The sequence below is a fragment of the Aulostomus chinensis genome, chromosome 24 (genome assembly GCF_037954235.1).
Source record: "Aulostomus chinensis isolate RoL2024-O1b breed Wild chromosome 24, RoL_Achi_v1.0, whole genome shotgun sequence".
NCBI lineage: Eukaryota > Metazoa > Chordata > Actinopteri > Syngnathiformes > Aulostomidae > Aulostomus > Aulostomus chinensis.
In genome coordinates, this window is record NC_141343.1 from 13,351,818 (window position 1) to 13,368,571 (window position 16,754).

At 41.6% G+C, this 16,754-nt stretch overlaps 1 protein-coding gene across 1 annotated transcript in view; it reads left to right on the plus strand.

The window, feature by feature from the left end:
* Positions 1-556: 556 nt before the first annotated feature.
* The window catches only part of nwd2 (NACHT and WD repeat domain containing 2), a 75,601-nt gene continuing 59,403 nt past the window's right edge, over positions 557-16,754 (plus strand). The window contains exons 1-5 of the mRNA XM_086196904.1: positions 557-670; positions 1,720-1,946; positions 10,370-10,430; positions 10,980-11,044; positions 11,172-11,322. The gene's annotated coding sequence lies outside the window, so the exon portion shown is untranslated. The remainder of the gene's footprint in view (positions 671-1,719; positions 1,947-10,369; positions 10,431-10,979; positions 11,045-11,171; positions 11,323-16,754) is intronic.

The window sequence follows — 16,754 nt, forward strand, 5'->3', positions numbered from 1 at the left end:
CTTCGGTCTTTCCATTGCCTTCTGGTGGAGGCAGGTGTCTTTGCTGGCTAACACTGATAAACAGGCTAATGTATTTGTATGTTTATCAGGAGGCAGGTACAAAGTAAAAAGTGCTAAATATAAGTTATGAAGAAATGGAGAAACTATCAGCTAGCTACTCAAAGTTTTTGTTTTTCCTTGGTTTTAGAGCAATATTAGTAACTATCCCAGTAATCATGATGCTGAGATCTGTTGCTCCGCTATGATATACATATTAGCTGGACTACGAGTAATATCAGTGTAAACTACCTCCTTTGTAATGTTAGCTAACCTGCTTAGCTATCTTAGCTGGCAGGTTTTGTTCATCCTGAACTGCATAGTTTTCTCCTTTGGAGTAGCAGGACGAATGTTCATTTCCTCACTTGTCATATTGGCTAACGAGCTAAGCTAACAGCTAATGTGACGTTCATCCTAAACTTCATATCTTGTTTTCTTTTAAAATAGCCAAATGAATGTTAGCTAACTCATTTGAAATGTTAGCTAACTAGCTTAGATATTGGCTGATGTGAGTTTGATCATGAACTCTTGTCTTTTCCCCTTTAGAATATTGAAACAAACGTTATCAGTCATTCTTAACTGCATCTCTTCCTTTTAGAATTGTTGAACGAATGTTAACTACTTCATTCATAAGGTTTGTTAACTAGGTCCTCTATTTGTTCAAATGATGTTCATCATTAACTTTGAATCTTTTTATTTTGGAATAGCAGAACAGCTGTTCACTACCTTGTTTCTAATGTTAGCAACTAGCTTAGCTAAGGAGACATTTTAGCTAAACTTCAGGTCATTTTTCTTTTAGCAAACGAACATGTACTGAGCCTGTTTCAGCGGCAGAAATGTTATATAAACCACGACTGTTTCCTGAAAGAGCTCGTCATAAAACGATAAGATATGTTTGAAATCATACAGGTTTGTCACAGCAAAGCAGCTAACTGGTAATAGATGCTATGCTAACTGCATCTCCGACTTTATTTGGAGTCAAAACCCTCTGCAGGCACCCTTTAAACACAGGAAGAATTGTAATCATCTGTCCTTCTGTCCACTTCTAAATTCACTCATTTGTGAGTAAAGGAGGCAAAGCGACACAATTTATTAGCCCATCGAGTTTAAACATATCATGTGCACAAGCTCCCTCCAGAGATCTCCCTCTCAGGTCACCAGCTTTGGATAATGGCTTTTAACTGATACCGGAAACCTAACCGCTCACACTTGCACACACACACACACACACACTTGCACACATTCTTCTGATTTATCACAAAGCTATTTTTAGTTGCCCGCAGATCTTCATTTTGTATCAGCCATGAGCTGAGATGAGTCTGAAGGAGGAGCCGTTTTTTTTTTTTTTTTTTTTTTGCAGAGATGACTTCCAGAGCCAAATGAATAATTACGGTTCTGTCTTGTTACATGAGAGGCATCTAATTTTAGCTCATTTACTATGTTGTGCTGATGCATCTATAAATAGAATACATTTCAGGCTCATAAAATGGGTGTTTTTATTATTGCTCATATATCATCGCTAGTGCGTACATGTAGCCGTGCTCGCTCACAGATTCCTCTGATAGCCCCATCAATCAGACTGCTGTGAGCTGGACTTTCTATTCACTATCTGTGTGTGTGTGTGTGTGTGTGTGTGTGTGTGTGTGTGTGTGTGTGTGTGTGTGTGTGTGTGGTGGTAGCAAGGTTGTCTTCAAGAGTGACGGGGCTCTCAACACGGCACAACATTTAACAAGAAAAGCAGTGAGGGCTCATGGCAGGTTGCAGCGGTCATGGTTTATATGACAGGCGCTCCCCTCACAACTGATATGACTGAGTGCTGGGAATGATGGCTGACATCGCTGCAGAAACGATGACACAACCTCGCCATCTCAGCAGGGTCTCCAGGGTCAACGGAGCTACTGATGGTTGAGGTACGTTTTTACAAAAATGAACCATATTCAATTCATCAGCCGACTACGACTGTTAAAAATCTCACTCTTGATAGGGCGACCCATTTGGTTGTTAATTCCCAACAACAATGTGCGAATGCCAACATATTCAGGCTATTCCCATTCACACTTCAGACTTACACCCATGAAAGTCACTGAAAAATAATTGATATATAATCCACAAAATCAATCTTTTGCTCTGGTATCAGAACCAGATCTCTTAAGAGAGATGTCTCAATATCTGCAGCTGTTGTTTTGAGCGAGATGCTGGGACATTTCGGTCGTCGTTCCGGCAACGAAACCCAAAGTTCTAATGGGACAACAGGACAATTGCAGCCATTGTGCAAAAAAAGCCCAGCAGGTATCTTTGGCAAGACTTTGGGATGTTCGTTGGCATTGTTATGTCGACAAAATACAATCTTTTCAGCTAGACGTTGGTATGTTTGCAGCCCTTGCCGAGGCAAGACTTCTCAATTGTTTTACTGACAACGGAGGCAGCTGCTTTTAGCAGGACATCTCAACATTTGCAGCCTTTGTTCTGGGAAAAAAAAAAAAAAAATTATGCCTGACAGAGCATTTGCAGCTGTTTTTTTTGTGGGTTTTTTTTTGGTGACAGAACCAAGTGCTTTTATTGAGATATTTGCAGCCATTTTCCTGCCAATGAATCAGGTGTTTTGGGGTGCTTTCCGCAAGACCTCGGGATTTTTGCTGTTATCACTCTGGTGACACCACTGGGTGTTTCCAGCAAGACATTTGGAGCCATTTTTCTGAATCTATGTGTATCTATTAATCCAAACCGTAACCCTTTACCATCCCGTACCAAGAGGTTTTTGAGCCTAAACCCAACCAAACCTGAACCACAGCATTATAACGACCTTAAAATGTTGCGTGTGTGTGCCAGTGTTTGAGCCCTGGGGGAACAAGGCCAGTTGGAGGTGTATTAAGCAAGTCGCTGTTGAATTTGAATATTTAATCAGCTTCCATTATAACAGTGAGTAATTTAAGTGCACTCCAGATGTTTCCAGAGCATGAAAGAGGGAACAAGAAGGGAGGCATAATGGAGGGAGGCGAGTGTTTGCTAGAACTGCAAACATGTAGGTGAAAGTATTTAAACTGGATGAAAGAAGTCCTAAATTATGCATTAAATCTGAAATAATTGCTTTTCTTCTAAATTGACCATTACGCCCTTACTCCTGCTAAGCCTGTCAAGCCTTCTTTTGTCTCAAAGCACATATGCCGTGAACAATAATATCGAAGGCAGACATACTGCTTGAAATTCATAATAGCTTTTCAAACAATTGCTCTTTAATTTCTGACAAGCATTCAGAATTAGGTTTCCCTTGTCTGGCCGGCTAATGACAGTTTTTCTGCCTACAATGTCAACTAGCACATTTTTATCAGAGCAGCAAGCAAGTAAATTAGAGCCAAAAGTTAATTTTTTTTTTTTTTTAGAAATCTTTTATGAAACTGCCCACAATCTCTATTTGAGTACTTTTCTCAAGTGTATTGTTGCTAGGGAGCTCCGTGTTCTCTCTCACCTGACAACCCGCGAGAAGCAGCGACATCCCTCCACGGTCTGTCTTTCAAATTATCACCCTTCATATTCATTCCTTCCAGGATCATTAAGGGTCTTTGTTCAGTGATAGAGAAAGGGCATCATGGAGCTTTGCAGTGTCCCAAAAGTTCAGCTCATAGCACCATGAGCGCAGTGTTTGAGCCAAGGATGGTGAGTAACTTCATATGTTTCGATAAACTTGATTTGAAAGCTAGCCGGGTTGAAGGTATAACCTTGCTATTGTGCGATTACTTCAGTAAGAATCAGAAACTTCTTCACACTTCTCACTCTCAGTGGTCACCAACTGTACTCTGCGACAACAGTAGTAGGGAAGCTCTTGTTGGGCAAATGTAATGATAAATTCTTAAGCTGCAGGTTTTCTCGGGGTGGCCGGCACGGTGGTGCAGTGGTCAGCACTGTCACCTCACAGCAAGAAGGTTCTGGGTTCGTGCCCCAGCTGGAGCACGGGATCTTTCTGTGTGGAGTCTGCATGTTCTCCCTCTTCCTGCGTGGGTTCTCTCTGGTACTCCAGCTTCCTCCACAGTCCAAAGACATCAAGAGGGGACGAGGCTGATTGATACTCTAAATTGACCGTAGGTGTGACTGTGAGTGTGAATGGTTGTCTGTCTCTATGTGTTGGCCCTGCGATGGACTGGTGACCTGTCCAGGGTGAACCCCGCCTCTCACCTGAATGCTGAGATAGGCTCCACCACCCACCAATAGATGGATGGATGGATGGTTACTTGGGGTGTAAATTTGAGGACACAAAGGTTTGGTTGCCATTGTAGGTAGTACACGCTAAAATTTGTAGCTTTAAAGTTAAACATATAGCCTCATCCTTCACCATTTTTTATACATTTTAAATTTTTACAGGTTTTGTTTTTGAGTATCTAAAAAGAACTCTTGTTGATGTACCATAAGCAGGGCTACAGCTTTTAACCATTCCAACGGTGTATGGTTATGCTAACTTTAGCACTGCTAATTGGACAGTCGTAGCTCTGGGAGTTTGTAAATACTTGTACATTTAGGGGAAGTTTCCATCGAAGAACGTTTTGAAGTTGAAAACGTGAAAACTAAAAATGTCAACACTGGTTCTGGTACAATTCTGGAAATAAAGACTGAACCACACAGGAGAGGGGACAGTCCTCACGGCAGTGGCCTTGTCAACCTTTTGTGTTTATGATATAATTTAATCAAAAGCTGGCAACATTTTAGACCCCCCCCCCCCCCCAAAAAAAAAACCTGTCTGCAGAATAAACACTGACAAGCATTTGTAGTATGCAGCACATTGCCAAAAGCTTAAAAAGATGTGCTGGCCTGTCTTTACTGTCATTTTTCATACAAATTTTTACACATTTTAACTCTGTCTTTTTACAGCTTTACAACAGAGACTCGATGTCCAACCCTTTGCGTTGCATCAAGGGCACATTTACAACTCCCTCCCACGCTGGCTTCATACATATTCTCTGTTAGTAGAATCTAACATTTCAAGCTTCTCTGACCTTTTATAGCAGCCATTTAAAAGCAATGCCAGCTTTAACATGCAAACCGTGACCTCCCAACACCACCTGTCAATCATTCTGACAGATTCAGCCAATCAGAGAGTTACTGGGTATGTAGAGACATCAGCTAAACCCTGGAGATGCTTCAAGGAGGGGAAGGTCCAGATGTTGAAAAAACGAGTTAAAAAGCTAATTGGCTGGAGACGTGCTGTAATAGATAAAAGCGCACATGGGGACGGGGGGTGGGGGTGGGGGGGGTGAAGCTGAACTTTCCGTATTATAGGAGACATGCAGCAGCAGACTAATTGGTCGAAAAGTCAAATTCTGTAAAACAACAGCGCACCATTATTTTAAAAGTACTCTTGCAAACCCATAGATGAAAAAAACAAGCCCATACACACACACACACACACACACACACACGCACCAACTCAATGGTTTCTCTTAAGAGAGATACCTGAGGCACCGTGGCGCTTCTGCACAGAAGATGTTGTCATGGCAACCAGCTGAAGCGGCTGCTAATGGCCTTCTTATCAATTCAATCCAAATGACTCTCAAGCAAAACAATGGCTGACTCTTCAACCTGTCGCACTGCACAAGCAGAATCAAGCGCGGCTCAGTCTAGAAAAACGCAAATGTGGAGGGGGAAAAAAAACGATTGGGAAAAAAAACAAAACAGGGTGAGCAAATGCCAATAAAAAAAACAAATATTAAAGAATCTGGCGTGTTACTTTGTTCACATGTTCATAACTGAACGCAAACACACTCAATCATGGTGACAGGTTCATCAAGAGATTTCACTTTTATCTCTATATACTGGACACACACACACACACACACATATTCACAGACATGCCCCAGGGGAATCCATCTTCATTTGCTGTGTTTGAGAGCAGCCCTGACATTCAACTCTGCTTTCCTCCATAACTCATCCTCATGTCTCCTGATGCTCCTCTCCGCTCCTCTGAAGGGAAGCGCAACATTTCCAACGACTACCTTCCAGCATGCCTTCGTCATTCACAGTGATTTCCCAGCAGATTAAATTAGCCAATTTATGACAAAAAAAATATAAAGAATTGGACGGAAGCAAGGCGCTTGCTCAGGGATTGTTGTTATTTATGAGGTGGGGGATGTGGAGCCAAATGAGGAAGGCATGTCAAATCATTTGTAATCACAAGGGAGGCAAAGAAAGGACTCTAATTACTGATTTTAGGGTTTATTAAATATGCCATTTTCCTTTTGGTTGTGACGTACACCTTGTGATGCAGTTTTTTGTATACATCATTTGTTACAGTACCTGAGATCATTGGGGATTTCGGGTCTTTCAATGTCAGACCCCCTCGCCCAGGCAACCCGACCAGGGGTGCTCAGTTCTCGGCCTCTGTGCAAGAAGCGTTCACTCACTGCTTGTCCCTCCGGATCCACCGCCATCGTGAGGCTCTCTCTGCAGCCTCGGAAGCTGTACTGATGGCTCTCTCCTTGTGTGCCCCTGTGATGCCCAGGAGGCCTCGTAGAGTGACTTTCCAACAAAGCCCCTTCCCCCACCCTCAACGGGCAAGCATCGCGCACGCCATGCCCGTCTGCAGCACACCTCCATCAGCTCCGCGTATTTCTCTTTCTTACTCTCACTGGCTTCCTCCTCCCAGGGTACTGTTAGCTCCAACAAGTTTCAGGGAGTCTCAGTTTCTTTCCACTCGTAGCTGCAAGTCCTTTGCTGTTCCCAAGAGGCCTGTTTGGGCTTCTGGTCAGGGCGGTGGTTGTTCTCCGGCTCATACAAATGAGATTTTGCACCTTAGTGATTGTAAGTGCCTCCTCTGGTTGATGGCAGTGGTGATGGGCTCAGCAACTGCCTTCAGCACCCGGTCATGGCACCTGCAATAGCAGCCATCTTAAAGTACTTCTCAGCAGCTGCTGAGGATGTGCTCCAGAGTTCCTCTTCCTTGGCACAAGGGACACGCTGGAATTTCAACCTTGCCCCAACAGAAGAGGTCAGACAGAATGGGCAGGACATCATAGACAGAATGAATGAGGAATTTGATGCGATAGGGTTCAGCCCTCCACAACTTGGGCACATGGGCCATGAGATCACTATCAGTCACTTTAACCCACTAATGTAGCTGGTTTTGTTCATATCCACCCACCTGCCACTAGTATTGAGAATCAAAGTAAAGTTAATTATAAATGCAACTCTTAAACAAAGCTGGCTTTGTGTGGCGGGGTGTGTGTTTTATGGCTTGTATGCTTGTGCGTATGCGGGTGTGTGGCGTGTGATTAATACTTTGGTGGAAAGCAGAGCAGGGAGGCAAAATTTGATTAGAAAGACAGTTAAATTGTTCAAGCCGTGTACCTGGGCTTCCTGTATGTAAAACACACAACAACAGCAAAAAAAGACGAGACGGCATGTGACACATAGGCAGGAATATTAGCACATTGGGCCAACTTAAAATGAGGTAGGGACATTATGCAATATTTAACATTCTGACCTAGTATAAAAGAAGGTTGGGGGGAGAAATGTATGTATACATAATTCAACATACTGGAGAGGAGCGATGATCTGATGAGGGATTTGGAAAGCTAAACTAAGGCTCAATTGGACTCCAGTAAGTCGACTGGTAATAAGAGAGTTGATAGAGTAATCTGTCAGTGTGCCAAACTGGTTCTATCCTGCGGGAGCTCATTAGCTTAGCATTCTGCCTCGGTGGTCTTCCCATGAATGAATGGGAGGGGGAAAAAAGGCGCTGCCTCCCACAGGTCGTCCTTTTTCATTTCTAGCTTCTTTCTTTTTCCCTCTCACATTCCCTCGCCCTATACTCATTCACTGGCTGCATCAGATGAATTGCTGAACAGGATACCTCTTCATCATCCGAACCTGGAGATTCAACCCTGATAAAATCTGAACTTCCACTCATCCATCCATTTTCAACTCCTTATCCAAAGTCCGTTTGGGAGGTTGCAGATCCAGTAGGGAACCCCAAACTTCCTTTTCCCTTGCCCCACTGACCCATTGGCCTGACTCTGACTGGACAGTCCCTATGAATTCCCTGGCCAGCAAGTAGATATAGTACCTCCACCTGGTCCTGGATCTACTCCATGGCCTCTTCCCAGCTGGAAGTACCTGTAACACCTTCCTAGGGATGCACATTAGTGGCCTCCAAAAGATGCCTGAAACAACTCAACTTGCTTCTGTTAACGCGAAGGAGCAGCGGCTTCCTCAAGGATGACCACAGTTTTCAGCTGCTGGCATTCATGAGCTCGTTCTTTCATAATGACCAATATTTAATGACTGCCGGTGAGAGTAGGAAAAGAAGATTGACCAATAGATTGGGAGCTTTGCCTTCTGTCTCATCTCATTTTGTCACAACGGTGCGGTAGAGTGAAAGCAATACCGCTCCTGCTGCTCCAACTATTCGGCCCATCTCACGCTCCATAGTCCCCTCACTCAAATACAGAACCCTGATATATTTGAATTCCTTCACTTGAGGTAAGAACTCATTCTGTACTTGACAATCCACTATTTTCCTACCAAGATTATTGGCCTCAGATTTAGAGGTGCCGTGGAATCGATCCAGGGAACAGTGATATCAAAAGCACAACTTTTCCTGACTTTTGAGCTTAATGGCAGAATAAAAAAAGAAAACTTTACAGGTTTGTCAAAGCTTTCGTGAACCTTTTCCAATTAGCCTTCTCTTCCTGTCAGCTAGCGATGACTTGTACATCTCCATTGTGCATCAGGGAAGATTCACTTCCCTTCACCAGCTACAGGAGCCCCTGAAGTCAAGGATTTACATTAATAGACTTGCGGAGGTGACAGCCAGCCTGATGCTCTGCCCTACCTGTGGAGCCTGAAATATGGACTTTAATTAGAGGCTTTTTTTACTGAGACATCACCTGTACGACTGAAGGTGGGATTGCCAGCGATCTGCCTTAATGATACATAGTGAATATGCAACCTCCACGGAAATCAAGAGCGGCTCTTGCATCTTAGGGGATTTTACGGTATATAACTTCATTGAGCTTGCTGTCTTTTTGGAGATGATTCTACGAGACAAAAAAAAAGGCACTTGTGATGACACTTTCATGAGCTGCGTCCATTATTTAGCCGTTCGTACAAGAGTGTAACCCATCAAAGCCCCCACACCTACTGTGAAGGGAATTCTTGGCATTCCAGGAGTTGCCATCGCACTCATCAACTCTTTTGATCATTTACAATAACAGGATGGCTTTCATTATTCTGTGACTGACACACACACACACACACACACACACACACACACACACACACACCAGCCTTACTGTACAGCAGGCAGCTGGATTATTAATCAGAGATTCACTTTTGTGTACGCCAGAGAGAAACGGCAGGGGAATTTGTTCTTTACATACCATCACATTTTTCACCAACTAAATGGAACCTTTTTTCAAAATTACTTAAAATACTGTGCATTACGTAACGTGAGGAGAGTAAATGTACTCTTCAAGCTCTTCCATTTGGTTTTTATCTGAATAGAAAGCTGTATGAATCACAGAATAGTACTGAGGACTCTAAATCCGAATCAGCTGGGATCAGCAGGAGGGGGACTGTGGATCAGAGCCCAATCCTCGCCGACATACTTCACACACATTTCTGCTGAATGTTGCACACACTGAGGAGAGGGAGAATTTGTCACAGCTTTGTGAAAAGGGTGGAAAGGAAAAAGGCAGAAATGAACAGGCAGCAGCGACGTAAAAGAAGGGGGCGACTTGCTGTCAGTTTTGAACGCGAGCCGAGTTACAGTGGAAGGACACACGCCCCAGAGGCGAGGATATCTTTGAAGTGGTGCTACATCAAAGCACACCCTCTTTCACGCTCATTTTTAATCTCTCTCTCTATCCCCTACGGTCATCATTCCCTTTGTTTACTACTCGCTCCATCTCTCTTCCCCAGTAAATGAAGCAGCTGATTGACGTACGAGGTGAAGATCCTTTGTACCTGCTGCAACTAGAGAGCCATACACCTGAGCCCGAAGCGTTAACGGTCAAACACACGCACGCCAAAGAATATCTGTTATTGCCGTCAAATGTATTAGGATTGATGCTGGAGTGTGTCAGGAGGAAGAGTACCTGGAGTAGGTTCACAAAATTATCATTTAAGAGAAGTCCACAAGTGGGAAATTTTGTGATGTAAAAAGAATGGCGACCAAATTTGAGGATACAATATCATATGTTCAACTGACAGAATTAATTAAAAAAAAAAAAAAGGCCTGAAATGAACAAGCTGCCTTCCATGTAAAATATGAACTGCCACTGCTCTCATTCTACAATTTCTGCTTGAGGTGTTCTGTAGTGGACTTTAGCTTTGCTTCTTTGTGCAGGTACTGCAGATGTTTTCCTTGGACCACCATCCAACCTTCGACCAAGTTTCGCGCAAATCAGGTAAGTAGTTAGAAGGTAGGTAGGTGGCAGGATCAAAATTTGCCCTTAAAGACAATGTTTAGCCCTCAATTTAGTCTTACAGGCAGGAAGCAAACCCTGATGATTATGGTCCTTGCTCCTCACATCCACTGAGAATCCTTTCAGTCCCTTGAAGTGTTTGCAAGCCTTGGTGATCGACAGTTACAATTAAGACCCAATAGGAGTTTGGGCACGAGGAGTTAAAAATAACCATCAGGGTTTGCTCTCTTTCTGTAAGACCTAACTGAGGGCAAAGTAAGATGAAAAGACAAAAAATTAAGAACTTTTCATAAATGAGACCCAAACATTTAGCAGTGGTAAGTCGAACCAAACTGTACTGACATAAAACACAGATTCATTTCTGACAATGAATTTCAAGAAACTGTTGTTGGTTATAATATAATAAACTTTAATACCCTACCAAGGACTTTGCATGTCCACCATACACTAAAGTATCCTAATTAATTTGATTTCTGCATTAATTTTTTTTTCTGTGTAAATGTGATTTTTACCTCATTTCATGTATTTCAGTGAGATCGAGTAGAAGCGCAGTTCTGCCAGACAGATGCGTGAAAACATGATCTTCATCCACAGAGGTAATAAAAATTCCCTTTTTTTTTCATAGTTTGTAGTCGTGTGAAACTCTGCAAGCCTATGGCAAGAAATTAAATACTCTGTGATTCCTGTTATTATGACCTTTGACACTCATTTGAATCGCTGCAGGTTTCATATAAATCAGCAGCTTCATCTGTTCCGGCTCCTCAAGCAGCAGATTGCATTGTAGAGACGCTTACGGACAAGTAGAGAGAAATTATGATACGGAACATGAAGAGGAGCGCACACGGTCACATCTCTCACCTCCATGTTACCATTCGTGAGTTGAATTCACATGATCTGGTTGCCTCTTTATGGTTCAGGCAAAACTGCCCATATGTAGCCTAAGAGAGTGTAACTACTGCTTCTGTGGTACTGGAAATGGACAAAAATATAATTTTACTACGGGATGGGAAATGCTAGGAGCTGCTTGGGCATGATAGACAGTCTTCCCCTTCCCCCATCCTGCCTGTTGTATCGTCTGTTTATTGGTGAAAAACCATAGCTACTTGAACACACCATCCATCCATCGGATGATTTGCAAGCAGCTGCTAAGCAAAAGATATATGACATGTGAGTGTGGAAGGGTTCCGTCATCACATCCGTCAAGCTAAAGGACAAACCTATGGGAGGAAACGCAATGACTGTCACTGCAGAAAATACATCCACACATGTCTTTGATAAATCACAATCTAAATGGCTTACATCTCCATCACATTCTGACTGAGAGATGCGGTCATGATGGAAGATGCGGCAGGAAGTCACAGAGAGTGGTTTAACGCTACATGGGTTTCATCAGCATGACTGTAGCATCAAGATACAAAAGTAGAGTAACAACAAAGGATGTTAAAATAGAAGAATGGAGCCGGTGTTTTGGCATCTTTTAATGTTTTAGGCAGGTAGGTCTGCTGGCATAGCTACAAACTGTTAGCATCTAGCTGACATAGCTAACTAAAGATGCTAATTTTGGATTACACTCATCATGGCTGGGCCCTTGATGGTAAAATGTTAAAGCTACAGTGAAGCACTTCTTAATATAACCCCATAGTTAACAAACCAGGCTCAGTTTAGCCAAGCTACCTCTGGTTAGCTTTCCGCTAACTTTAACGTGGGCAGGTACATTAATCAGCTTTTCTAAACTTCCCATATGTGTTGTAAATATATACAGTACATATATAATTCTGGTTGTCCAACTACTTATTTCATAGTTGCTGTTTGATGTTCAAAAAAAAATTTGCCATGTTTACAGCTGTAACAGTCGGCTAGTGGCAGAGCCGAAGCATGTGCTCAACTGCTTGTAATAACTGCTGCGAGAAGACAGAGCCAAAAATGGTACACTCGAACTTTTAAGTGTTGACTGGTAAAAGGATGAGTTCACCATAACATTCATCGGCGTGTTCTCATTAATAATGCTACTTAAAGTGCTTTCTTTTTGAAGTTGCTAATGCTAATGAAGGTAGCTGCCAATGCTTGACATGTTGTGTGATGTGAACAACAAAAAAAAGCCTTTAATAATTTGTGTCACGTTCTGCTTTAACAACATATTTTTCTTTCTCCAAACTTAACAACTGCTTTTTGTTAAGGATCCAAAGGTGAATTTTTTTTACTGTAATGCTACTTGGCTACATCATGAAACAAACCAAAAAAAACACAAAAAAACATTTAAAGGAGTCCCATATCATAACTAAAAATTACAATGTTGACTCGTCGCAAACCGAAAGTTGCAATGACAAAGTTACTGGGGATCAGTAAAGTATTTCTTATTTTGACTCAGAGTTTCCTGTTACACGTCATAAACAGTATTTATCTGGTACAGATGCCATTTTTAGTCCAGCGGCATCTCATTACACACAACAAAGGGGAGCTAATTGGGAGTAAGAAGCGTCACCATTTGATGATTTGGGATTGATTGTGTGGAAAGGGTGGGATTGCACCAACCTTTTCAACATTCAGACGGCTCACAGGAAGTGCAGATATTGTGATGGAAATATTTCAACCTGTGGAACCCCCACCCCCCACCCAGGGTTTGTCGCGCTGTGTTGATTTCTTTATTATCATTTCACGATGGGAGACCTCAGCGCCGATAAACCTGCAATCAGCTGATATGACTTACTGGCACAACATGGAGGCTCATATTTCCTGTCCTGACATCATATTAATCCCCTTAGACAAGGGTGTGGAGTTAGTCAGCTAACTGATCATGAGATTCTAACTGAGATTCGTGTGACAATAGGTCACAGTCGCAGTTCGGCTCTGTAGAGGCTAAAATAAGAGAAACGTGAGGGACGTTTTTTCTTTCTTTCTTTTTTTTTTTTGAGAGAGAGAGCGTTCATTTCGTCCACATCTTGGGCCTGACAAGCTGCTGCGCTGCTAGGAACAGCGAAGTCCAAATTCTTCGAAATCATGAGGGGTGTGACAGGATGTACTGCCGCTACACAAACTAGGGTTGCCACGATATGGATCCTTCTATATTATAGATGATTTGTCTTTGACCCGTCGCTTCCAATCTGCTGTTTTCACGCGCGTGTGTATATTTTAACCCCCCCCCCCCCCCCCCCATGGTACTTCTACTTCCTCTTCTGGCATCGTCCTCAGAGCTCCTGAAGGCCACTTTACACACAAGAATACCTCGCTACTGTATTGCGTGACCGCTTTTCCTAAAGTAAATTTATGCAAGTCTGACTCCTTATGGGATGTGACATGTTAAAGCAGCCGTATTTCTGCCGCCATTGTGCACATAAATAATGCAACACATGACAAAAGTATTTTCTCTCCGCTGTTGAGGGCTGGCGGAGACGATGACGAGACCGGAACCGTGAAAAGTCAGATATGGAAGACTAATGAGGCCAGTAAAAGAAACAGATGGGTTAAAATTAGCTAATTTCAAGCATGAGGTCAAGGTTCAAAGGCATTACTAAATGCACAGGTTCTTTCAGTGTGTAATTTCATCTGTACTTTATTAAACCTAATTTTTTCGTCATTATTATCAACCCCTAAAAAAAATGTAAGTTGTAATTGTGATGTAAAATTACTCACTTCTGAGAGAAGTACTTTGGACTTCATAATTTCAATTTTTTAACACATAATGAAAATTCTCCCAATTTTAATTAATCATGCAATTATTTTTTTTATCGATTTATTTTTTCTGAACTTGGATATTTTTATCAATGATTATCTGTTCTTCTGTCATAATTTACGATAATTATGACTTACATCTTAATAATGAGATAAAATGTCAGCATTTTGAAATTAAAATGGATACTTATGACTACTTATAATTCTGAGTTTTTTACACTTGACCTCTTAACATTCAAAGTTATTTTATCCTCAAGGCTCCATTTTCTCCTTGTATTTTTTAGGGTTAGGGTTAAGGCCTTCCATACATTTGAGCTTTGGCTGAACAGGTCAATAAGCAGAATAATACCCACAATTCAACCTTTTATGTCATGATTATGACTTCTCATTTCAATACATGTCATAATAATGAGTCGCTATCTCCTACTTAAGAAATCTGTCAATTTTCACTGTTTGATCTCACAATTCATCATTTACATCTCAAAATCCTACTCTTTTATCTCCTAAATTTGACTTGTTCTCCAACGTTTTGACATTTCACATCATAATTTTGTGTTTTTATGATCGTTTTTGTTTACCTCCTCATTACCTCTCAACATAAAAATATTTCATTATCAGGGGTCATAAATGAGCTTCTATACTTTGGCGCTGTTGGCTGACTTGCTCATATCATAGTCAGAGTAATATAAGTAAGATTATTTTCCCACCGCCAGTTAAATAAAACCAGTTAATGAAGGACTGAGTGAAGAGCGTCGTTGTTATTTCTGCGCCGGGAGACATGTGGCCATTATGTTCGGCAGCTTGACAGTTTAATTTGTAGAAAGAGAAACAGCAACGGCTTTTTAAATTATTTATGCTACATTTCCTGGTAGATGCCTCACGCACTCTTTTGTTGTCAGTGTGTGGCTTCCTCCATACTTTTTAAAATGCGCACACACACACACACACACACAAGCTCTTTCAGGGACTACAGAGGCAGCCTGTCCACTCTAGATGTTGATAAAGTGTGGTCGAATGAGGAAGTAAAAGAGGGAGCTAACCCTACAGGACACAATGTAGCCACTTAAGCTACAAACACTAGCATCCGGGGCTAATTAGCGCTGCTTTCAAGGATCTCAAAGCTTCTGTGTAACACGTGGCTGTTGCAAAAAACAAACAAACAAGAACTTGTTTTGGCGTCCTCGCAGAAGTAAAGCTCATAGCCTTTCGTGAACGGGGACGCGCAGGAAATCTTGTCATAAAAAAGGTGCAGCGTTGCTACGCTATGGTGCTTTTATTTATTTATTTATTTATCTTAACCAAAAGTACCTTTGAATTAAACTGCTGCTCTTAGCTCACTTCTAATTTTACTTATTCAGAACGTATTCATTAAAATGAAAGATGGATTGAGCTCCAATTTAGCATCCAAACTAGCATTATTCATTTAAATCCCATCTGTCTATCTTTACATAAATGAGCGAGAAAGTCAGAGTTTAATGAAAAAAAACTGAACGTCCTTCCACCTGTACTCCTCATCCCGAGACACAGAAAGGGGCCTTTAATGTAATTTATGTATTATACATCCTCATGCATATGAATAGAACACCATTAGCCATCTACATTATCATACTGAGCATTCCTCTAATGTAAGCATTCTTCAAAATGTAGGCGCATCCACACTTCCTATTAGAGTTCCACCAGGTTTGCTACATTGAGTCTTGAGTGCTAGTGAGCTGCATCTCATATTCTTGAATGATGCTACAGGTGTTCAGGGGGTGGAAGAGTGTATATAGAGCTCTACTCTCATCCACATGAGATTAGAATGGCACACAATCCAATCTTCCACACTGTGCATGAATACAGTATTGGCGCATCATCGTATGAATACATATACATGACTTTGGAGGCTGTAATTTCCTACGCAGCACAGGGACATATGGTTGATGCCTCCTGAGGAACTCACACAAATTAGAGAGGACCATAAAGAAAATATTCAATAAGACTTTTATAATGGTTAGATGCAACAAAACTGAACAAACAATGTTGGTTTTCTTTGCAGTTTTTGAATGTCTCTCAGCAGGATTAGCCAAAAGCTTGGCTAATATATAGCTAGCATTGCTTACAGTACAGTTAATTGTTAAAAGGTGATACAGTAGCACAATGTTAGCTTTTTACTTGTAGCAGTTGGAGTTACACTTCAAAAATAAATGCTAACTTTGGCAGCAGCATTCTTTTGAATGGAAACGAGTATTTGGGCAGTAATCATGCTTCCAGATGTGAACTTCTAAGGTAAACTAGCTTCAACTAAATCCATTTTTTTATTTAATTCATCATGAGAAGCTAAACTTTACTGTGGGATCAAATACTTATACTTAATACTTTCATTGTTGATTGGCGAGCAATGAAATGTTCCAAGGTTGAAGTGGGTATAAATAGTCATAGAATAACTCGGCTAATAGTTGGTCATGCTTGGATAGCTGAGATACATCCTCCCAAATATAACCACCAAGTCCGAGCTGGCTGTTAAATTGGTGAAGCATTCACAGCAGGAAGTTAGCAAGATTATTGCTTCAGTTCACTGACACTGTTGACACGTTAGCTTTAATTAAGTATTTGGCTGCTAATCTGTCCTTTCTATTTCTACACTGGTAGATAAGC